Below are 25,165 nucleotides of genomic sequence, written 5' to 3' on the forward strand. Positions count from 1 at the left end.
ACCCAAAACACAGCTCCTATTTCACAGCCAAGTGGTCTGGGATTGGCAGCAATGATTTTATTTATCATCATTTTGAAATCAGAGCTGGAAGAATGAAATTTACATTTTCTTAATTAGGTCCCATAAGAACAGCAAGTATTCAGACTCTCTTTTAAGCACTGGTCTTTTAAGCTCTAATCAGTAAGTAAGGGTTAATTTTACCGGATTTTAAGGCAACTTCAAAAATCTCTTGCACAAAAAGGATATATGGAAAGCATCAAGACAAATCCTGACAGGAAAGCTAGTCTCTCATATTTCCTTCAGTCAGAAGAGTTGTGGGATGACAAGACATTTTTGCTGCAATCAAAACCTTTGGGGGAAAAGGCCAATGGAAAAAAAAAAAAAAAGTTTCTTGGAGAAATATATGAACTGAAGTTGTGCCTCAGAGAAATAACTAACATCAATTCCCTCATCTCCCTGCAAATAAAATCACAGTTCCTGAGTGACCAGAATGGTCAGCGTAGTGGTTGATAGGATGAGCATACTCTTGTCGCCCAAGGACAACTTGCAGACTGTTCCTGCCTGTGACTCTGACAAAACATAGAATCTTTCTGCATTTACAGGGCATGATGATAACTTTCAGGCGATTATGCCACCAGCAGTGTCTCTGGCCTGTTTCAAACTGATGCCAAGATAAGAATAGATTAATTTAAGAATAAAATTATGCACAACAAAGGTATCATACTTTTACTACTGTTGGTAATAAAGTTATTGGAATAGTAAATGACTGTGATAAGAACCCACAACTGTTAACCAAAGAGGTTGCCCAATATTTAATTGAATATATGTGAGTGAAGCTTTATGGTAAGAAACATGTCTTGCTTAATGTTCTGTATTATTGCTGAAAAACAAAGACTGACACATTTCGGCTGTAATGTACTTTCTTCTGGGAAAGCAATCCTAGCATTTCTGTACAACGTCTAATTTATTTCATTCATGCAAATTCTCAAAGGTGGCATTGGAAACCTCCAAGAAACACTGCTTACATCACCATATGTTCAGAAAAAGATGGTATTGGCAAATTTTTCTGTTTTCATGTACGGCAATGCAGTTGCCACAAAAAAAATGTCTCTAAACTTCATCCACTGTCTGACACTATTTTCTAACCAAGCTGTCTTAAAAAAAAAAAAAAAATGCATATTTTTTCTTTGAGACATTGACTTATGTAATATCTAAAGCAAACAAGAAGAAGCACTTTTGCGAACATATCAACTATTTAAATGTCATATTTACTATTTCAACTTCTGTTCATCTGAATGCCACCTCTCCCTCTACATATAACAGGCTTACATACATGTAATGCATATACGCATATACAGAATTGTCTTTGAATCCTGAATTCTCTCTTTCTCTCTCTCTATATGTATATATACATATAGTCATAATTTCATATATATGCTCAAGATCATAACCAGATCTTTTTTTTGCCAAATTCCTTGTGGTCTAAGCTCCAAAGCATTCATTTCTAAAGAGATTCCAGAGGAGTAAAAATGTAATTGCAAAGGCTTGCTGTAGGAAACACAGCCTGAAATATGTAGCTACAATTTAGCCTTTCACCTTAAATGGAAATTTTCAGAGAGAAAATGGCCATTTCAAGAAAAATAACAAACTGGTGGTGGAATTTCTCATGAAGGAAGATACATTTATTGAGTAGCTAAACTTAACTGATGACAAGGAACAAGAGCTGGCACAATCTGTCAAAAGAACTTTAAAAGTCTGAGTCAATTTAATTAGGATGAGCTATGGTACAGTGCCATAATTTTCTGGTGTTTGAGTGTGTCATCAGATAAGTTTTGTATTGAAGTTCTCTGATATTTCCACAGTAAAAAAAAACACCCTGGAATATAGAGTTAATGTCTAGAGAAGCTTAAGTAAAGTCCCCAGGAGAACCATTGAACACTTGCAACTGTGTCATTCGTAACAGGCCTCTCTTGTTGTCTAAGCTTCCTATATTGTAAAATAAATTAAGAGCCACTGGAGAGTCAGTTCTCTGGCTTGATCAATTTGGAGATTTTTATGACCTCTTGATTAGATGAGCTCCTCCAGATCCCAAGTCAACAGAGGACACTTTTACTACACCCTTGAGAAGTCAACTACTTCTGAAACCCATAAGGAGCAATGTGATATATTTGCAGGCTGCCCTATAACATTTTTTCCAAGAGTCCTGCTGGGCCATTTTGAAATGTAACTGAGGCAAGAACACTAGTTCATTACTATGTTGTTCGTTCTCCAGGGTACTTGTGGACTTTGTTTGAAATTGGAAGCCAGAATACAGTGGTCTATGTACGGAAGCTGGCAGAAGATTTGCTACCAGTGTGAAGCCTTGATGCTACTTATGTTTTCAGAATTAAAATGAAAAAACAGAGGCTTATACAGAAGCAGAGGCTACTTGCAGTGAGTCACTTCATCAGTATGATTGCTTTGGTTGCCGTACAGGTTGAGGTCTTCTGCAACAATGGTTGACTATAAGAGAAAGGTTTGACCTACAAAAATTTCTTCTTGAAAGTTGAGCTGATCTTTCCATATTTTTTATTTGATCATTTCATTTACAGCTTCAGCTGAGACTTCACACTACATAAGCTTGTGGGAGCTTTAATCTTGACTTCTTTGGGCTCTTCGCTGAAGAGAAGCTCATTGCTCTGAAGGACAAGAGGAGATGGAAATGCAGGCGCTTCCCAGTCAAGTTTGAGACTTTCAAAATTTGTGTTTAAGGAGTAATTCATATACTCCTATTACTTTGTAACAAAAATTGCTTGAATTTAGCACCTGAGAAAATACTTACATGACACCCTTTGTACAACAGAAAGATGTTCCTTCAGAAAAACTTGGTTCTTCCTCTGTGTTAGATCTGCAAAGCTAGTGAGTTACTTACTATTTAGCATTAAGAATTATATCCAGAAGGTGCAACTTATTTGTCATTCAAACAAGAGGAAGTGGGACAAAATCTAGCCATCAGGTTTCTTGACAGTTGAAATATTGTACTATTAGCAACATCTAAATAATAGATATTGTTGAAAAGATACTGCAAGTGACTATTGAAAACATTTCAATTGAGGTAGCTGGGGAAGAAATAAAAACATTACAGAAATAACAGAAAGGGAAAAGCAGTAACTCAAGGCAGATTACTAAAAATAAAGACAGGGTTTTTACATAGCCAGTGGCAAACCTTTACGTTCTCACAGCATCCTCATTTAAGGAAAGGACCGTACACTTAAATATTTCTTCTTTTTACCAGATGTTAAAAAGATGGGTGCTTACTTGGGAAAGGAGAAGTTTTTTCTGAGCTTTCATTTAAAATGTATGCGTATACATAAACTCTGTGTCAATGTCAAACTTTTAACAAGTTGAAATCCATTTTCCTGCCAGTCTGTTATCCTCAATTAATTGCACTGGTTAATGTTCTATTCCACATACTCCTGATAAATTTAACCGCCATTCCATACTCCCCTCATGGCAAATGACACAGTATTTCGCTGTGAAGAGTGGGAATTTTAGGGAGGTTTGTCTTATTTAGGTGAACTCTGATTTTCATCCTTATTAACACCCTAGGGGGATACTATAGACAATTGCTGCTTCAGTCCAGCCTGGAGTCAAAAGCAATACAACAATTGCACTGCAGACAGTGCTTAGAGTAACTTGATGAGATGAATGAGGATCTCAGCTGGCAAAGAAACCAAATTACAGCTCCAGCCTGGAAACCAAGGTGGAGGTCACTGGTGGGGCAAAGTGATTACTATGGTATAATTACAATAGTCAGGGATAAATAAATCTCTTTCATTTCAAGTGATGGCAAGACCTCAATCTTTGTATCGACAAGCAAACTGATACACAAAATTAAGTCCGGGGTAGGAGTGTGAAAAGAGAATATATTGTTAGAAGGCAATTGTGTTTATAAATGTTTCAGAGATAGCATCAGGGAAATTGTTGTCACAGCTTTGCAGACCCAACCAGGAAATGTCCTACTTTGGATATAAGTCTGTATTCAGCAATAACAGTGTGTCTGCTGTGAAATGAATTGCATTAAAAACACCCATCTCTGTTTAAGTAGGATGGGATAAGTGTCATAAGAAGGCATATTCCCTGAGGCGACATTTGGTTATCAACTGAAGAAACCTACTGTCACTGAGGTATTTTAAGTCAATCTTGAAAAAGGGGGATCAGTGTGCTAATTACACCTTCACTAATATTTCTGCATCTGTTTGCTTGCTCAAATCAATGCTGTCTTAAAACCTAGCGAGGTAAATTGGCATATTTAGGAAAAAAAATCAATAAGAAAAGAACTTAACATGGTATTTTTTTCTTTAATGATGATGACAGGAGATCGATCTTCAAGCTTAAATAGCCCAATTATTGGTTTATTACACCAGTCATCACCATGACTCTGTGAAGTTGGCACTACCAGAAACAGGGTGGCAAATGAAAATGTATCCATCAAAACATCTTTCACTCTAGAACTAGAAGTGAGCATCATTCATTATTAGTAGCCAACCATGGGAAGAATGGCTCCCAGGCTGCTGCTCCTACAGAGCTGTAGGATACTTTTCTGTATCAGTAGATACTGATGTGCTGTGCTGGTGGGATGTGTGTCTGTTCCCAGCAGAGAAAAGTTTGGTGACCCTGGAGAGTCCGTGTTTGAGTGTGTGAGGGCCTGAAATGCAATAGGTGGAGCACCAGTTCCCCCTCACACCAGCCACAGCCAGACAAAGGTTGTGAAAAGAAAATTTAAGCCGATGAGAGAAAAAGGAAATAGGGAAAATGTTGGAGGGAGAGAGGGAGGGAAAGAGGGAGGGAGAGAGGGAGGGGGAAGGAGAGGGAGGGAGAAATCTGGGAATGAAGACAGAAGAGATTTTAGGGTATGGGAACTTGGGCAAGGGCTGTGCAAAAAGAAGGGGAAGAGAACATCAAAACATGAGAGAGAGAAAAGAAAAAGAACTTACAGATGTGAAAGGAATCATAGGGAAAAAAGCATGAGATGTATTTGGGAGCAATAATAAAAGAAGCAAATAAAAATTCCTAGGTTTAAACACTTGTGATACTGTGTTAATTACATAATTAATTTTGTTGAATTTATCTTGCAAAAATTATTAGGTGTTAGTTTGCTTCTGCTACCAACTACAAAATCCAGACAAAAGAGTAAAAATCAGATGGCCCACAAGGAAGTAAAGGAGGAAGAATAGTTGTTTACAACCATCACCTGATGTTACAGTCATTGATGGGAGGAATAAGGAGGAAGAAAAACTCCAAGACTGGTATCTTGGGTTGGAAAGAAGCAAGAGGGATGGATTCCTATTAGGAGGAAAGGCTTCCCTCAGCTTCAGATAACATCCACACCAACCACATACCATAATTCAGTCTAAGAGAAATTCCTCATCAGTACTTGAAAACAGCATTGCCCTCAAGGCTGAACATTGTTTAGTTGCCCATCTGCTAATAAGACACGCCCTGACACCTTACACATACAGCCCCTTTCATGTCAGTCACATCTCAATCTCTGTCAGCATTTTTACAAGGCTGACTAAAACACAAATCATCCTACATGTTTTTATACCTCATGTTTAGAGAAGTTTGCACATTGGTAACTCTGAAAACGAGAAGTAGGGCCTGTCATGCATGTATATACAACCAGGACTGGAACTTTTACCCTCACAGTGTCTGTTCGGTTTCCTTACCGTCCCAGGAAATCTCTTTTTGCTATGACGGGTATCTGTCCTTGTTCCCTCCACACTGTGTAATCATTCATTTACCACGCTGGGTGTGTGACACCTCCTGGTGAATTTGGCAGCATAATACACTGGTCCACTGATTTTAAATTGAGGACCAGAAATATGCAGAAGAAAAGAATTTACCTGTATCTGGAATAACCAATTATGTTAATAGCACAACCATCTTATTATTGCATTAGTATTATTCTTACCCTCCGCAGCTGACCAACAGTGTAACCATACCAAGGTAACCCTCAAGTTTCAGAATGTTTTTGTGTTGTAATTACTATTGGTGTTCCAATGAGGTCATCACAACCTTCAAAAAGGTGAGCAGACCCTTCACTGCCTGCAGAAGTGGACTTGAACCAGTTCAGAATGCTGCTCAAATTAAGGCTAGTTAACAATTTAATTATAAGTTTTTCAGCTTCCTCACTAGCAGCGGCATCGCATTTTACTTACAACCCATCTCATCCCTGTTGTGCAGAGCCCACATTTGTGAAAACAGCTATGTGCCTGATGAGGTTGTATTGAGGTAAAGCCTTGCTCCAAAGTCAAGATATCATACAAAGCTTCAAACATTTCAGCAACAGTTTTGTGTGCAGTGGTGGATGCATGGGCATACAAATTAATATAGATGCCTGTCGGGATACACCGCTGGCAAAGTGCTATGGGAATCTTGGGTTTAGAAGGTTAAAGCTCTTGTGGATTTAGATCTAAAAATTCTGTCAATATTAACAACAGCCTGGATGAATCCTTCCTTTGCCATAGCCTGTATCTGAGAGATGCAAACGGCTCCCGATTCTGCCTTCAGTAAGGGCTGTGGATTCTGGGTATGCCCTAGGATCAGACCTATAATAATCTGACTCTAACTGCACAATAGATTCTGTACTCGTAGCTGTCTGATCACTCTGATATGCCCATTCCTTCCCCTGTTGTCAGGGGAAGCCAGCAAGAAAATTAGAGATGCAGATAATAGCAAAACAATTGAACTGAAAAGAGCAAGTGTAAGGACCTTTTCCCGAGGTGATCAGGGCTCAAGTTAGGCAGCTACTGTCTTTCATTGGCTTATGTATACGCTCAGCCTTACCGTTCTTTTCCTCACTCACATAAACATACCCCAAAGTACAGACAGTATGCTATGGCATTTAAAAAAATTACCTATTCATCAAAAATGTCAGCACCTGAACGGGATCCTGTGCCCATTCTGAAAGATGCACCAGACACAGGAGCACCTGCCAGCATAAGGCAACTTAGAGAACTGGCGTTTTAATATTTTATCCTGCAAGAGTTTGCTAAATGTCATCACTCACTGGAATGGTCCTGCTGACCTCTCTGGACTACTCACCTGAATAATGAGTTAAGTCTGCAGGTCTTTTAGAAAAAAACAACAGCACTGAACTTTGGATACTTTTTTAATAACATTTTACTGAGAAAGAATAAAAACTTTTGGAATAACCAGAAATATTTCTACTCTCTCCCCACCCCCATATTATCTCATTTTTCTTTATAAAGGCATGTGTTCAGTTTCCTTGAAATTGGTCTCCTTAGAAATGTAGCAAATTTCTTGGAAAATAATAAAAAAATAAGGTTAGCTAAAGGAATAGCAATTTGTCTGGTGTTTCAGTAAATGTGGCAGCTTTCTCCTATGCCACCAGTTTATTTCAGCTGTGGGAATACAACCAACTAATGGGTTTCTGAAGCATCAGTGAATAAGACCACGTTAAAAAAAAATCCATCTTTAAGCACGGAATCAATCAGTGCTGCTGTAGTCAAAAAAGACAGATTTTTCTCATAGTTAAAGGAAGTGTGTCAGATTACTACAGACCCAGAAGTTAAGTTTGCTGAAGGCAAAATCCAAGATCAATGTGAATGTTTCTATGGGAATGTAACACATACTATGAAGAAAGCTTTTCATAGCACAGTTTAATTAAAGGGATTAAATCTAAGATAAAACACAGGTACATACATGACATCATCATGTTAATGAAGGAGACAGATCTTTTCCTTGCAGCTGGTGTTTTGCTGAAGGATGGTGGTTGCTGAGTGAGCTACCACAGCTTGTGAACAGCTACATATCATGCAGCGGTTTCCTAGATCACCTGGACTCATCCTGTGTCTGAACAGAGCCATACCACCTTGTATGCTTAGATGATATAAGGCTAAGGATTGGAAGTTCAGTGGTTTGTTCCTCACTTTAATTATCATGATCGGTAGTCTGTGAATTTGTTTGTAAGAAGGTATTGGCCTTACCAGAGGTGCTTCTCTTGAATCTAAAATACTGAAGGTGGAATTCAGGTGCCTAAACACAGGCTTCTTCTACCATGTAAGGTACTTTGCTGCATGACTTGGGATGCTCCCTACATGTGACTGACCTACCTTCCTCCTCCTGCTTCACCCTTCAGACATGCAGTCTCCTCTGCAGGAGTGGCCCAAACCCTCTTTCAGAAAACATTGTACAGCTGACCACTAAGTGTAACTAATAAATGCCCTCAAAAAATCCACAAGAGCCACACTAAACATCATCTTTTAGCCAATGGCTTTTTGTTCTCCCTCTTGTCTATATGTTGTCTAATTGATCTGCAATCAATTGTAGTAACTGCTTACAGTACTGTAAACATGATGATGATAATTATTAACAGTTGTGTTCTGGCTTCCTGGAGCAATAGCCAGACATACAGTCTCAGTGACTTGAAGTAGTAACAACTTCTCAAAAAGGAAAAAAGGAAAGGTGTAGAGGAATGAAGCTGGGTTAGCTATCATTGATAACATACAGCTGTGGGCTGGCTTCAGGGGCGGTGGGTTGGCCGATGTAGATAAGGTGCAGCTGTGGCTGGTTCTGTTAAGGGGTTGAGAGCCAGTGAAGGGAGAGCAGCTGGGGAAGAGAGATGAGGAAGAAGCAGAGAAAGAACACATGCCCTGGAAGAGAAGAGGCTAGGAGAAGGCAGCAGAGGGACTGGCATGAAGAGTATGTCGGTGTGTGGTGGTAAAAGACCTTGTTGCAGCTTGATAGTTTGGAGAGTGCTGTGACAGAAAGACATTTTAATTATTTGACTTCACTAGAGAAGTTGAAGGGAGAAACAATTTCCCTTGGTTTCTCCAGTCTTGCTTTAGCCTGCTCTCAGGAACAAACAAAAAGGGACAAATTATTGACTTCATTGGGAAACATCACTGTTACTTTCAATTAGGAGTTTTAAAAGTCAGAAATAGGTTTTTTCTCATGTCCTGTGCTGTAAGGCTGATTTCTAAGACTGTGTGTGAAGGACTAAACACTTGCAGTATGTTGGTGGGCCAGCCTTTGTACCTGGACAATAAAATACAGAAAGCCACGAGCTCTGCCTCTGTGTCATCACAGGATCTGAACAGATCTGGATACCACTTGTAGCAAGCTAATTATCCCACTACTCAGGAAACCAGGTTTTTTTTTCTCTGTGAAAGAGCTCATTTCATATTGTTTGAGTTACATGTTTCCAAATCATATATATCTTGATCTTCCACAAAAAGGTAAACGAGAGTGGTGATGTCTGCAAGAGAAGCTGCTCATTACCTTTTGTCATCATGGTGCAATAGCCAGTGCTATATTCTTGGTCATCAGCTTGGTCATTGACATCACATTCAAATTGGGTGCTAATTGCTATATGGTGTGCTGATGCTTATAAAGCATGCAAGATAACAGAAATCTGGCCAGACTGCTTTAGGTACAAGATGCAAAATTATAAAATTGAAATTCATTTTTTATGTTTTAAAATCTAAACATTTTCTTTATATAGTCAACACCACGCTGAACACAGTGTTACAATCAATCATGGTAGCTGGCATTCCTAAGCTTTGATCACATGGATAATTCTTAGAAATTTCCACTATTCTGTTGGAATTGCTGGGATGGTTTAGCTCAGCAAAAGTTGGCAGGAACAGGCCTCTAGTTTTCATTTGGATTTTCTCCTGGGAGTAAAATACAAGCAAACAAACAAAGAAACCCCATGAAAAACACGTTAATTCATTCGGGTTTACGTACTGCTTAAAATGCTTTGCTTTGGCTTGGTGAACAGCTTGATGCTTCCATAACAACTGTTTAATAACTTCATAAGTAAGTGAATCTAAAACTGGTGTGTTACATAAAGAGGAAATAATTAATAGCTATTAGCTCTCACTTTTTTGTACTTCCTTTCTTGAAAATCTCTTTAACTACTTTCTTTTGAAGCACCTTCAATTACTTCATTGGACAGTATATACTGGGAGAAATACAGTCAAGAAGTATTTTGTGTTGACAAAATTACTTCTGTAAATACAGTGAGACTAGATGCAAGATAAAATACTTTTATAGCACTGGCTTTTGATGTCTTTAAACGGTGTTTAGAAACTAATACTTTGTACCATCTAATAAATACTACTTGATCTCATGGAGTTAGTGTTTTGACCTACTGAGATCTGTGTTACCAAATGCGAAAGTTGGTCCACATGACATCTCTATCTCCAAGGTATAAAGATGAATCATAGGAAAATGTCATAGTCCCTGTTAACAGCAGAGTACTCTTTTACTAGCAGAGTGTATGTGAAAAGTTAAATCAGTGGTAGCAGAACCATACATGCAGTTTAGCTATGTCTTGCCATGGTTGTCCTTTGAAAGATGCCACCTCTTGGGCCAGGTCAGGCACTTCTCCACCTTTCTTTGCAGCAAGACCTCCACACAGGTTAGCCACTGCTGACATTAGAGGAACATGTATATTGCTTGGTCTGGGTACCATCCAAAAGTTCTCCATCAGCATCCAGCCCCATTTTGGCTGATGCCTGTGTGTGAAATGCCACAGGTGTAAGAGGCCAGCTCCCCAACTCCTACATGAACAATCTCCATGCTACTGCACTGGATCCCAACCCGTCCAGCTCATAGTTTCTCAGGTTCCCCATTATTTTTTTCATTACTTTTCATTTTTTATGTTTTTTGGCACATTTCCTGCACACAGGCTGGTTTTTGGTTACTTCCTCAGGGAAATAAAATTCTGGATCACGTGAGTGCTCTGCCCTAGGCCAGCACATCCCTTTCCTACTGCCATCTGCAAGTTCAATGTTACCTTCAACTCATGGGCACTCTCAGTCCATTGGGTGTATCTTTAGGGGTGTTCAAAATCTGGAGTCAATAACACATGCACATGTGCGCATACACAGCCTTTAGGGTGGAAAAACGAATTTGCTGGTAATGGTGTTTGAAGCCACTCTTTCCCAGGCTTCAGTCAGCCCACTGGCTTGTCTGGCCCAAACATGAAGGGTAGCCCTCTATTCTCCCTGGTCGCTCAGCAAGCAGAAGGGCCCAACCCCTGCAGCAGCCTTTTCAAAGCAACAACTTCTGCATGTCAGCCAGAATTCATAAATTGCACGTAGTTGGATTACCCTGATGATCACATTTCATGCCCCTTTAGGCTGATAACCTCAAGGGAGATGCCTACAGATACCAACCTTCCTTGTCATGTCTGCACAGCAGAATGTGCGCTTTGCCACAGGAGATGGCTGTCTTTGCCAGAGCGCTCTTATGCAGCACAAAATACAGCATAGACATATCCAGACTGCATCTACTGCTGCTGGCAGGTTTTTCCTTTTTCCCTGTGTCACTGCTTATCCTGAAGCAAAATCCTGCCCTGTCTTTCCTCAGTGGGCTCACTGTTTGTGAAAAATGTTATCGGAAGGTTTGCGATTTGGAATTTGAATTTGGTTTTCTGGCATGGCTTGCATTAAGCCTTGCTGCACCTCTGGATGTGCTGATCATCCAGAAGATTTAGCCATATTCTTCTTATGCCTGGCTAGCAACAAAGGGTATTGGTACTTCTTCAGTACCGTGGGCTTATATAAAGAAGGAGGAGGAAAGGCTCAACCATAAATTATATTTTAAATTTACAACATATTCAATTATGTTGCTGGGTTTTAATCATTGTTTTCTAAATGCTCTTATTATCTGATCTTTCTATGCTTTTTATTCTTCTGTGGACTCATGTCTGACAAAACCAACAACCCTACGCACGAATTCTTTGAGCAGAAATATAAACCGATAGTTAAGTGCATAGCAACATGGTGAATTTAAACCCAATCTTTACAAAAATGCCTAGAGCATGCACAGGCAGTGCTGGGGGAATTAACTGAAAACAAAAGGAACAAACTGATTTAGCAGTATTTTATTCCTCTGTTACACTTCTCTCAGATATATAGATGCTCTGCTGATGTAAAGTGGACTAATTCCATTTTTACCATTTTTAGCTAAAGATCTACTCCAAATATTTTGACTGCTGTGTATATTCTTTTCATACAAGGAATAACTTTACACTATTTTACCTAGGACTGAGTAAGCAATAAAGGAGGACATTTCCTAAAATGCCTTATTTGTGTAGTTAGGATAATCGCAAGCCTTCTCAGGCTTTCGAGGTTTTCAGACACCAAGTAGAATGTATTTAGATTTGTACTGATTTAGAAACCAAAACCCTTTCAAGTACTCATGGCTTAATTTATATTTTATAGAATAAAAAATGTTAAAGGGTAGGATTTTCTAAGCTGAGTAAACCTTTATCAGCTGTTCTTGTGCTTTTGGCATTGTTTCTTCTCATTTCTTTCTCTCAGGGAGACAATAAATACAACCAATGTTAATTTTCTTCCCCAATTCTTGCTTCTGCTGCTTCTGTTCAACTTTTATCTGGCATTCCAGCTTCCATGGTAGCTAGAATATGATTTTGATGCCTATTAGCTCTTTTTCTGGAGGCTGCTAATCATACTCTCTCACTTGCTGTAGGTCTCATTACATGGCCTTGTGCCACCACTGGTTGTGTCCTGGCTAAAGGGGGTCTTTTCTTTGGGACAATTATTTACCAGGACATGGCAAGATGCAACTACCGCTCCAGTGGTAGAGAGACTGACTCCCTCAGCTACTCCTCACCTCCTCCTGGTGTTTCTTCCCCTAAGCTCCTTGCAGTGTGCTGTGGTGTTATGGGGCAGAGACAACACAGGGGATCAGTTATGGCCCAGCATTAGCAAACATCAGCCTGGATTTGTGTCCTACAAGAAAGTCAGCCTGGAATGTTGGGTTAATTGTAGGAAGTTTATTTGTACTTCGCCTAAAAAGAATAGTTGTTGTTTGGTATGACACCGGTCCAGTCTCTGTTGTCTCCTTTTTTCAACCACCACTTATTTTCTGAGCCAGATTCCATTCACATTGGCTGTGCCTGGGAGCACAACCGAATTCCTGTGCACAGGTATAAGTCCAGGCTTTATGCCCACAGCCCAGCAGGGTGAGACCGCTCTTCCTCCATGCCCTACTTTCTGCACAAAGGTGTGCACATGGACAGAAGCTGCAACATCACCCAAGTGGTATATAACTTGTGCCTCCAAGTGCAACCACTCTGTGAACATGCCAAATACCCTCCTGCCACCTGTCTACATGCACTCTGTGCTCCATCGTTTACTCACCTTTACCTGGGTGACATAGTGAGCATCGCTCTGTGTTTAATTCATGTCTTTGAGTATTTTTTTCATGTGAGCTTAGGGTCAGACTCACTCAGGCTGAAGTGAGGAATTCTGTCCCTTTCCCTTTTTCAGTTTCCCTTTTCCCCTCCTTCACGTTGCCAGCCCCATTTTCTTTGACAAGAACTGGGGTAACATGTGGCCCTTCACATAAAAGGAACAACAATGATATCCTGATTTTATCTTTCTCTAAGAAACAGAAAAATTAACACTTAGTAGGTAGCCAGTTTTTTTTCCCCAGCACTTTCCTCTCTGATAATCTAAACCAGGGGTCCTCAAACTACAGCCCGCGGGCCAGATACAGCCCCCCAGGGTCCTCAATCCGGCCCCCGGTATTTACAGACACCCCCGCCCCCGCCGGGGGTTGGGGGGGGAACCAAGCAGCCGCAGATGACTGCCTGCCACTGCATCCGCGCACCGGCCCCCTGGTTAAAAAGTTTGAGGACCCCTGATCTAAAGGAACCTCCCTGGAATGTTTCAAATATGGTTTGTTGTACTCCGTTTTCTGATGGTGAAGTACATTGCTCCTTGCTGATTGAACTTTATATAGGGCAATGTTCAATATAAAAACAATTTTAAAGGCATTTGTGACTGCAGACAGGTGCAATGCAGTACGTTACCTCAGAGGTATGCTCATGTATGACTTTATGATAGGTTGCACTGGGCTAACGGTTCTCTGCTGCTGAAAAAGAGAATTCTTATACCCCTTCCCATCCTCTGCTCTTCCCTTACCAAGCCTGGTGCTAACTCTGGCACTCTGCCGTACTTGGAGTACACCCATTCTGGTCACTAACTTAGAGACATATCACCCACTTTATATGCTGGGTGAATTTTTTGCCATTTAATGTGTCCAACCTCTTATTGTACACTCAGATGAAACACAGCTCTGGCTCAAGATATGCCATAGAAGTCACAGTGGGGATGAGGAGGTGCGAGGGGGTGACCAGGCTGTCCCTTTTGGCAGGGTCAAGATGATAATTTGTCTCATGTCATATCATGAAACTACTATTAGGCACACCCCAGACATTTTAGCAGTTGCCCCACAGTTATTGTGGGAAGGGTCTGGAAGGCATCAGCACAGCCACACATTTCAGCACTCCCAAAGTAAACAGTACAACCCATGTTTGCAACTTTCTTTTCCTGTCATGTTTACATGACTCTTCTCCATCAAGCACAGCGGCACACGCTTGTTAGGTACGACCGCAGCCATCCGAAGTCAGGAGCAGGGAATAATATTCTTTAGATCACTTACGACTTATTGCCATAGCAGCTTGACAGGGACAGAGGTGGAACATAAACAGACCCGCTGCCAGATCAGTTGGCCCGGGTGCTAGCACAAGTGCTCTAATGGACAGGAGTGAAATTTTCCAATACATTTGAAATGCATGGAATAGTAAAGCAAGCCATGCTCTGTGGTGACTCCCTGCCAGACCAAAGCCTGGGGTGATAAGGACTTGCTGGAAAAACACTGGACTCAGCAGCCAACCACTTCTACGCCCACCTCACTTGCTTATGTTGCAGTTTCTGCATGATTCACAGAGGCATTTTGCTAGCTGTCACCTCCCCAGGACGGCTGTGCTCCTGGTGTTAGTTTAGTACTTCCTGTTTGAAGGTCTTTCTTTTCTACTTCACAGGTATTTTAATATGTCCACTCAAAGGCAACTATTATGCAAACTACTTTTCTGCCTCCTCAGATTTCAATAGGGTTGAAGGACATTAAAACTCCCCAAATGCAAATAAGAAAGTGGAAAGCCAGTTTAAGGTTTGCTTTCAGTAAATGGTGAGCTACCAGTTGACTTGCTGTAATACAGCTTTGGGTCTTTGTAGCAGAAACAGGCAGTTTTACACGTGCTTAAGGGCTGTCCAGGGTCAGATTTAGTCTGTTTTTAAATTTAAATGGGTTAGGTAATGTAAGGATAGAAGCCCACCACAGTGGGACCCTGAGTCAGACAAAGCTTCTGAATGGATCTGCCTAGAACCTTCTTTACCGTGAACACCTCAAAAAACCCCACAACAGAATATCTTTTCAACTCAGTAGCTCAGGTTTTATTGAAGTACATCAAGATTAATTTGTGTGTTTTCTTTTAAACACAGGAAAAACAAATACAAAGGTTTTATAAAGAGTTTCCTCCCTGTCCAGTTCCCCCTGGATTACAAAACTATATGTAATTCTAATTAGTTAATAAACATTATTGTGAATTATGTTACTCTTCAGCTGACACAAGCAGTGCATTAGTGCTGACACCCAATTAAAAAAAATGTCATTTGCCACCAACTTCCTTCACTTGCAGAGAAATAGCCTGTTCAGAATAAGAGCTTCAAGACGCCAGTGGCACAAAGTGTGGCCTGGAAACCTTCAGGTGATGCAGCTTGACCTTGAGGTTTGGGTTCTGCAACAGCACTGCAGAAATTCCTGCTGATGGTATATAGACTTAAAGAAGCCACAAGTCAATATTTATAGGTATAAAAGCTTGATGTGTCAGGTAGCATTTGTGGGTTTTTTTATGTACTACCCTACATTTGACAGCACCAGCTTGATTAATTTTGTGTTGCAGCCCAGAGTTAGCATGGGTGCAAATCAATACAAACTACATTGAAATTAGATTTACCGGGATGTAAATGAGAACAGGATGTAAGCATTATCGTAAGAATTCCCCACCTCCCTTACATAACTTGCCTTTAAGCAATGGGGTAAAATCTTGCACTTGTGACATTAACATGTACATGTTTAATTCTGGCAGTCTAACACACATAAAAATCACTGCCTGAAAGATGGGCTGTGTCTTTGCATTGTAAAATGAATAGAGTTTTGTGAGAGAGGAGGGAAAGGGGATGGCTATGTCTTCAGAAATCAGTTTTATCTAAGTGATCACCTCAAAAAGTGAAATGGTTCCATTAGGACAGTATGTCTGTGGTTTCACTTACAGGGCAGAGGTTGTTTGCGTGCTTGAGTTATGTATTTCTGTATCTCAGATCATTCACATTTCTTTACATTGTAAAATTAATATAGAGTCTCCTGTGTTAGTAACACTAACACTGAGATAATTCTGACATAATTATGAAATGTGCGCTGATCCCTACTCCCTTAGTGTAACCTTCCTGGCCAATCAGTCATGTATGGAGAGTGTTTAGAAGAAGATGAAGAGACAGAGGAAAAAGCACCACTGGAACATGCTAGCACCAGTTAGGACCCATTCCACACTGACTGCCAAAGTATCATGTGTCGTATTAGGTAAGTATTTTTTTCAGACAATAAGCAAGATATCAGTGTGTAAAACTCCCAACTGATAATGATGGACAGTAGCATCCATGCAAGAAATCCAAAAAAAACATGTATCACCCTCACCCTCTAGTATATTAAGTGCACATTTCAGTTCAGAGGTGTATTTAAAGCAAAATGTTGTACATCCCAGGGGAAAGGAGAGCTGTTTCTTTAAGAATCTGCTTCTACTGGAGGTCAATGGCTTTACTATTACACATTAAAAGTTAAGTACAGTTATTGACAGGCAAACCACAGAAATTCGTTTATGTCAATGAAGAATGGCAAATAGATACATGTATTGGGAAAAGAGCCCTAGAGGAAAAGTTCTTTGCACAGTGAAATTAGATTCACAGGTCACAGATGATTTGTTAGTTCTTTCCAAGTTGTAGAGCAGTAATTTATGGGAGAGCTCTCCTGGCCTCTTTACCTTGCCTAAGAAAAGAAATCTTTTTTATTAAAGTGTAAGTTGCATGTCCTCACAAGTGACAATCCACAGATCTGACTGAATTAATGTAATCCCCTAAGAACAGAGCCCTCCTATAATTCGAAAGGTAATAGGCATTCTTTGATCCCTTTGTTTCCATTCTTTGTGAAGCCTTCTTTTAGCAAGCTCAGATGGAGGAGCAGCTAGACTGGAAAGTTTGTTTTCAATGCAAGAAGGTGTCAAATGTCAGCTATTCAGGTTGCCCTCATGATGTAAACAGATTTCCATTGTCTACTTGTAATTTCTAGAAACAAGCTTTTCAAAAATAACAACTTCACACAGTAGAGCTTGCAGGGCAGGGATGCTCTACCTATGGCAGACACCTGCAGCTCTTCCTCAAGCCACAGTCTATCCTGCTGCGGTAGTACAGACATGCTGTCTATGGGTGTGTAGCAAGGGGATTTAAGACCCTCGGGGTCCTGCAGCAAGGGTGCCTGTGATGGGAAGAGTTGAGGCTCCCTTTGGGGTACTGATGGGAAGCCCCAGTACTGCTGACGGAGCAGGTTTGACCTTGGGAGCAGCCCTCTGGCATTGTAAGCATTGCAGCTCGCCAGTCTCCTGGCTGACCTCTCCAGAGGAGAAATAGAAAGACTAAGCAAATATTTCCTAAGTGTGAACTTCCACAGGGAATGATGCTAAGAGTGAGATGATGCAATGCGTGGTCTGTAGGCCACTAACAGTCCGTCCTTTTTATACCAGGAAAAACAAAGACTTGGAAGTCATGGCTGCTGCTCTCCGTGCCCTCCAATGACTTCAGGTGCCTCCTGAGTCCATCAGCTTTGGGGTCTCTTTAGGAAGAGGTGCCAGGCAGGGCTGGTCTGCACATTAAACACAAGGTTGTATCCACCACTTGCTGTGTCATCCACTCTGAACAGAAAGGAGACAGGAGCAATGAAGAACAGAAATTTTCATCTTCTCAAGACTTCTGCTACTGAGACAAGTCAAAGCCTCAGAAATAGTCTCTGCCTGAACACTTCATGATTTATGACTTCCTAATAAACTTGGAAAGGCCCCAGGATTATTTGTCTTTGGTGAAGAGTGATTAAATACTAAGTACATGCTTTGGAGATTAACAACTGGACAGCTGTGTGTGAAAACATTCCCTGCAAAAAAGGTTAGAAGGCTGAAGAAGAGTGTCATGGAGTGTTGCAGAGTGTTACTGTCTGTTAGATAGATTTGTCAATAAGGCGACCCTCAGTTGTGACTGCTTTTTTAATAGGCTTCTGCTAATTATTTTCTCTTCTGTTCTTCCCATTTCCGTCCTTATTACAAGGTGTCCTCCTGCTTCTGAATACTGGTACTGAGCAACAGTCCTTAAGGCACTGCAGAGCTGGCTTTGTGATGCTGTCAGCATCGCTCATGGAGGCAAAGCCACACTCATACACCTTGCTTAATCTTTTCACCCTTTTTTCATCTGATTTACAGATGACCCTGTGGTTACTGAGGTTGTACCAAGATCTGGACAAAGCCATTGCCATCGGGGGAAAAAAACTCCTATTAAATTAAAGGAAATTGATGGATTTTCCCCTAGTGGTTACTTGTGCTATCATGTTGTGCATGTGTGTAGGTGGGTGATCATGTGTGAGAAAGAGAGATGGACTGATGGAGAGAAATATTCCAGAATACTTTCCTCTTTTACTTAGGGAGAGGACACACTTTATCTGATTTTTATCAAAGGTGACATCAGAAGAAATGAAAGGATAAATAATTTTAAAGCTTCAGAGAAAGAAGATTCTAAAGAATAAGATTCTAAAGATTTCTAAAGAAAGGATCTGTCATGAAGATTTAACTTTCTAAAATCCTTCAAATCACTTTGCCAAATGCAATAATATTCCTCAATTTTTTGACAGTTTTTACTTCATGTGTGTTAGAAGTATGTAACGGTCATCACTACCTGGCAGATTGGACACTCATGCCTTGTGGGACCAGCACCTTGGGGCACTGTATATTTGCTCTTTCTAAAGTATTTCCAAGTTCAGAAGTTCCATTATAATTCCTCCTATTAATTTACAAGTAGAATTGTTTTTTTCCCTTAATGGTGTAGTAGGTATAAAAAGGCAGTGGTGTGCATTTACTAAACTGTTACCTTCCTTGTTAGTGAATTGCTTAGCACAGATGCTTTCTTTCATAAGTACTGTCATTAAATGCATTAAATTATTGATCTGAACTGCTTTCCTGGGAGGCTGCTCCTTATAAAGGGCAGATTTGGGTTTCTTTTTAGCTGCAAACCAGGCTGAATATCATAATAAAACTTTCATCATAAAAAAAATAAAATCAAAACTCCAAATGACAATAAACTCCCTATGATACATCAGTGACTAAATCTCTGAGAAACCTGGCTTTAATTTTTCTTAGGGAGAAAAAAAAAAGAAATAAAGAAAGAGAAAGAGAGTAGGAAGGATGCAGTGTTTCTTTTAAGCGACTCCTTTTTGAAGAGATCGTGCTAAAAAGGCTGCTAAAGGGATCTCTTGCTGCTGTAATGTGTAGAAAGGAGCTCTCATAATCATAGTCAGAGTTTATTACGTCTCTCCCTCTCTCCCCCCTCTTCCCCCCCCCCTCCCCCCCCCCCCCCCATGTGTGTGTATGCAGAGAGCTAGAGAAAGCTGGCAGCACTACCTGAATAGCTATTGAAAGAGTGAGACTTCTCAGTTCCTGCTTCATTACTGGGTAGCGGCTATTCCAGTGTGTGAGAGCACCTAACTGCATTCTCCCACCGAAAAGCCCTTGGTAAGTCCCCTTAGCCGGCAGAGCTGCGGATTAACTCAGCAAAAGGCAGCAGGGGGGTGGCAGGGAGCTGTGGGGGCACTCAGAGCCTGTGTGCATCTTAAGATCTATTAGATTTCAAAGATTTTCTGTAATAAATGTGTTAAGATCTTCTGTGGATTGCTGGGATGCAAAAGCAATTGCGAGGAATGTTTTGTGTGCTCAAGAGCAATGCTAAGTATGTTCAGGAGTGCCTGAAGCAGAGCAGAATTTTTCTACGGGAGATGAGATTGGTAAATGCTTCTCAGAACTGCAAGAAGAGTGGTTTGGTTTGCTTTGATTTTGTTTCCCCCTATCATTTTCCTCTTGTTTTACTATCCCCCTTATTGTGTTGAATGTGTTAATAGACTCAGAAAGAAGAAACTGTGTCTTCCTGGTGACTGATAGCTTTTGAAATGTAGAACTTTTATCAGAAGAGGGGTAAGAGCGGAAGCTATAGAGGAGAAATGTGTGCTTTTTATTTGCATGTACATTCTTGTCCGTTTCTGGTGTTGATTGTGTAGATTTACCATGCTCAAGAAAAGTCCAAAAAGCTAGGATATGCACATATACTGCTCAAGATGCTGATGTTTGTGCTTGTTAAATGTGCTTGTATCACATGTTTTATTAGTCATCTGCCTGACAAGTGGCACTCTCCAGGTAGCTCCTTTCAGTGTATGTAGCAAAAAGCACTCCCAAACAGGCACACTTCTTCTTTACCTTGATCCTATGAATCAAGCTCATTGGACTCAACAGAAAATGATAGAGGCTATTGGAGAGGTCAGGTCACAACTCTCCTTGCCTCATCTGAGAAATGGCAGTAGAAACAAGAGGCTGGAATGATGCCATTATCTGAGGGTCCCAATACCCTGGACCTGTCTGCATTTTGATTTGAAAATTATGAACAGGGACAGGCCAGAGGTTATTGTCTGGCAATACAGAGCATCAACAGAATGACTGCCTCTTAACTGAACCCACAGCTACTCCCCTGATGGATAAATCCAATCTAGAAAAGCCGGCTGCCTGACTAGCAGGGCATGGGGCCAATGGCTCATCTGTTACTGTCAGACAAGTCCAGACCTCTGTTGGCTACAATTGTCCATTGGATCGTACAGGCGACGCAGCCATATTTATGAGGGGGAAAGCTGCTTCTTATATTAAAGAAAACATACTGTCATGATTTGAAACTGCTGCTTAGTGTCCCTAGACATCATTTTTTTGGCTACTGAGCAAACATGATAGCTCAAAGGATTAGGTTTTAGGTCTGCGATGGTTGCCTTCCAGTTAGTGTGAGTAAATTGACATCCCTTCTACAGGTCAGAAGGACCACACTGACAGTTTTTTCCCCTTTCAGAAGGCTTAAGTGTTTGTTAACTAAGCTAATATTAAAACAGAGCTCAAACTTACAGCCAAGCACAGAATAGGTATTGCTGCCTGAAACTCAGTCATTTTACATTATATTGGTAGGGGAATCATGCTAAGGGGTGCAAATGACTAGGGGATTGATAAATGAGCTTATATGATTTCACGCAATTGAGAGTACCAGTAGGAATATGTCTCGTGCCAGCTTTTCAGAGGCAAGATTACTTCATCAATAAATTAAAAAGTTTTCAAAAATGCGTCATTACCTGGAATGCTTAGTGCATTAAATATAATACTGGGGTGAAATATAGTGAATAATAATATTCAGAGGGGAAAAAAAGAAAAAAAGAAGCTATAGCAAATAATATGTTTGGGTGGGTTTTTTTATATGTATTTATTTTCATCAGCTACATAAATTTGTTGCTAGCATAGTCTTGAATATAATTGCGTACTGTTTTTTCTAAGTTTGTTTTCCTTTCATCATCTGGATGGATGTATGAAAGAGCAGAAACACCTCAATGAGAAGAATTCCAGTGCAAAGCAGGGCAGAAACGGGTAGCTCTGTTCACCTCTGTGCCACATCCTTGTATCAAATTCAGCCTTGACCACGCTCATTTTAGTAAGTGGACTCTATTGTTATCTGTTTGCTCTCAGCATGGCAGGATGTTCTCAGAGCAACTTAATACCATGCCAGGATGGTGGAAAAATGCCGGGAGCTGTTCTCTGGAGGCCAGATGCCATGACCTTTCTGCATACTAGAAATGTTGTACTCTGAGGATGATGCAACCCAGCACAAGAAAAAGGAACTAGGAAAGTGTCTTGGCAATAGGCGAAGTACGCGTTTGTTATGGGCAGTCTGTGCTCTGCAGAGCCTTACCCATGGCGCAATGGATCTGCCTCCCCTCCCTTCTTGCAGGAATGCGATGAGGCAGGAAGCATTTGTCTCTGCCTATAGAAGGGACTACATGCACCTGACAGACAAGACTACCCTGTCGTGATCATGTACCCACACATCCATATATAGTAGATGCCCTAGTAAGTTGCAGGCAAGTGATGTTGCCTATGTCTGGGCTTATCTGACTGTGTTAGCATGTAGTCAGTATGTGTCTCCAGGCAGTGGCTCACTCCATCCACCCTACCAGTCCCAGAGGAGTTACTTCTGGAGAATAACCAGGCATGGTCCTAAGTTCCCACTGATACAAAAAGTCTTCAGACCTTGCTAGCATAAGCCACAGAGAACTAAAAGTACCTTCAAGCCAACCTGGGTTTTCATCAGAAATTCTCTCTGTTGCTTCTCTGACTTGAAATGAGCTCTCCTCCCTGCCCCCTCACCAAAGGTTACAATTCATGAAGCAGAAAATACTTCATGCAGAAAAGCACTGGCAGAGTTCTTTTAAATTACGTTTCTAGTTTATCATCCTTTTATATGTCAAAGTTTTCTATTTCCCCTCTCTATTTTTATATATAGCAAAATGTATCAATCCAGGCGTTTCAATACCAATCACTAAAGCATAAGGGTCCATATAACTTCTTCTACTGAATAAACAGGAATTTTCAAAGGGTACTCTTGTGCCGGGGATAGCTTTCATTTGTGTAACTTGACTACAGTTCTGCTTATAAGAATTGCAAAACCAAACTAAGGAAGCAGAGACTGTTGTAATTCATGGTTTATTGCCCTAAAAGCCCTCCCTGTTATCCTCAGGCATCTTCCTTCTTTCCCCTTTTCCTGTGAAATCCCCATGGGTCTGATTTAGACAAGATTTTTTGAACAGGTATTACATCTCCACTCTTCGCACACCTTTGTGTCTATCATGCTGCATGGAAATATGAAATATTAACCATAGCTAGAGTATTTAGAGTGGATAAAAATCTAATGCAATCTCCTGATCCTAACTGCTCCTTTTTCTGTAGCTCCTTACACCTCAGCAGGGTCAAAAAGAAGAAACCTATACAAACTTCTGCCGTTATCTTCTTGTCACTGCCCCTGGAGAAAGGACTCAAAATCCAAACATCTGCTACCTCCTTCTACTGCAGGGCAGTGGTAAGGGTGGAAAGACCTTGAAAAGCCATATTCTTGTAGTTCTCACGGGAATTGTGAAGGAACAATAAGGAGATTTTTCAGCGTGGCATTCTTGTGATTAGAATGACTTACAAATTGTTTTTGTCATTGCTAGGACAAGAGTGGAACTGACATTTAGTAGCATATGAATTCCCCAGTAATTGGTGCCCCATAATATAAATTAGATTAGAGGCAGTTTACCAATTCCCAGTACAGCAAGTTTTCATTTTACTGTTCTCTCAAAGGAAGATAATCTACAATGTACATTTTAGAAGACAAATGCAGCATAGGGAAGTTACAACCCTAAATGAAAACAAAGATTACTTCAGTATGACTTTGTAGTCAAAATTCCTTGCTGGCTTAAAGAAGAGTATCTGTATCCAGGATACCGAGTTTGAGTGTTTCCCTTACTGTGTTTTTGTGTCAACTTTGCTAAATAATTGAAGAAAGGAGAGGAGAGCAGAACAGATAACTAGGTAATAGCAGGCATGATCACAACTAGCCTGCCCATTCCTTTAAACCTGGATCCAAGTTCTTTGACTTGAAATTGGAGCTTTTTCACTGAGAAACTGTGGCAGGTTATGTTCCTAGCACTAAACAGATGCTATTAAAGCAGCTTCTTTCCATTATGAAAACAAAGCTGAAGCACTATAACATATGTTGTGTTGATTCATGTCTTAGAAAATATCATTCCATGGAGATATATTTGATAAATGTAGTAAGAAAGCAGCTGAATCCTTGGAAAAATGCATTTGACTGCAGCATTAGCCACTTGCATATTGTACTTGACAAACACTCAGATGCGATATGTTTTAATACATTGCCGTAACACCTAGGATTTTCATTCAGATGCAACACTATTCCTTTCTCTTCCTGCATGTCTTAGAAGATGTTACTTGCAGATGAAAAACATTGGTAAACAATTCCTTTTATGGGAATCAGACCCTGATGTTCAGTTGCTAGCATTCAGACCTTAAGATTGTATGGTTCCTCATCTGCAGAAGAGAGATAATATTTCTGGCTCCCCCTCCATGTATATACCCTTCATCTGTTGTCTTTGTTTATGCTGCATACTGAGGGCAGAGACTGTGCCTTACTATATGCACAATACTTACGGAGTCAGCATCTACACAGTTCTTGGCTGCAGTCTGTAGGTGCTCCTGTAAAGAATTTTCCCCACATACCATTAACTGATATCCTTAGTATCAGCTTTAACCAACTGGATGGTGCAAATGATGCTGGGAGCATTTCCCTCCAGCGTACTGAGCCTAGAAGCACCTGCGGGCTTCAAACCCCTTCCAGGGCTGGTGCTGTGGTCCGAGAGGGCTTCAGTTTCCCCGTCTACTGCTCTGACCCTCTTAACAAACAATAGAATGTCCTTACCCAAGTCTTTGAAGAAGAGACTTAGCATACTCTTTCTGGAATCAGTGTCTGGGAATGGATGTGGCAATTTTATCAAGGATACTGAGAAATACCAATTTCTTTGACAGTTATATCAGCTTCACAGAACTAACTGCAGTAAGTGTCTGTTTCTGACAGTTGACTAGATAAGGTGAATCCATGGGGAGCTGATAGGTGCCCTAACAAGATATATTCTTGCAGAATTTTCTTTCTGACCAGAAACCCACTCGTATCACTGACAGCTGGCACCTTCAGTAAAATTCAGCACAAAACAACAAAACAACAGCCCATCTTACAGATGCATCTATGTCCCAAGCCTAACTTGGTGCATTTGGCTGGAACAGGCTGTGTGAAACAGAAACAGATTTTGGAGAACTGCCTGCTCTTATCTTTCTATTCAGTGTTTTTTATATTAAAATCTATTTTAAGGAAATTTGAAGGGTGTTCTCTGCCCCCTCTAAGAAGCAACAAACCATATTTCATCTAGAGTAAAAGTATTTAATGAATTGATGCTTGATTAATTTCATCCACTTCAGGGAGGTTAAACCTAGTTGTAGGGACAGAACAGAGCAGATGAGGGCTGTTTCAGGGGGCACAAAGCCTTTACAGAGCAGTTGTTC

At 40.6% G+C, this 25,165-nt stretch overlaps 1 protein-coding gene across 1 annotated transcript in view; it reads left to right on the forward strand.

Moving 5' to 3' along the window:
* Positions 1-564: 564 nt before the first annotated feature.
* ST6GAL2 (ST6 beta-galactoside alpha-2,6-sialyltransferase 2) overlaps positions 565-25,165 on the forward strand; it is a 210,316-nt gene continuing 185,715 nt past the window's right edge. Inside the window, exon 1 of the mRNA XM_080377434.1 lies at positions 565-19,708. The gene's annotated coding sequence lies outside the window, so the exon portion shown is untranslated. The remainder of the gene's footprint in view (positions 19,709-25,165) is intronic.

Source organism: Falco punctatus, assembly GCF_963210335.1.
Source record: "Falco punctatus genome assembly, chromosome: 2".
Taxonomy (NCBI): domain Eukaryota; kingdom Metazoa; phylum Chordata; class Aves; order Falconiformes; family Falconidae; genus Falco; species Falco punctatus.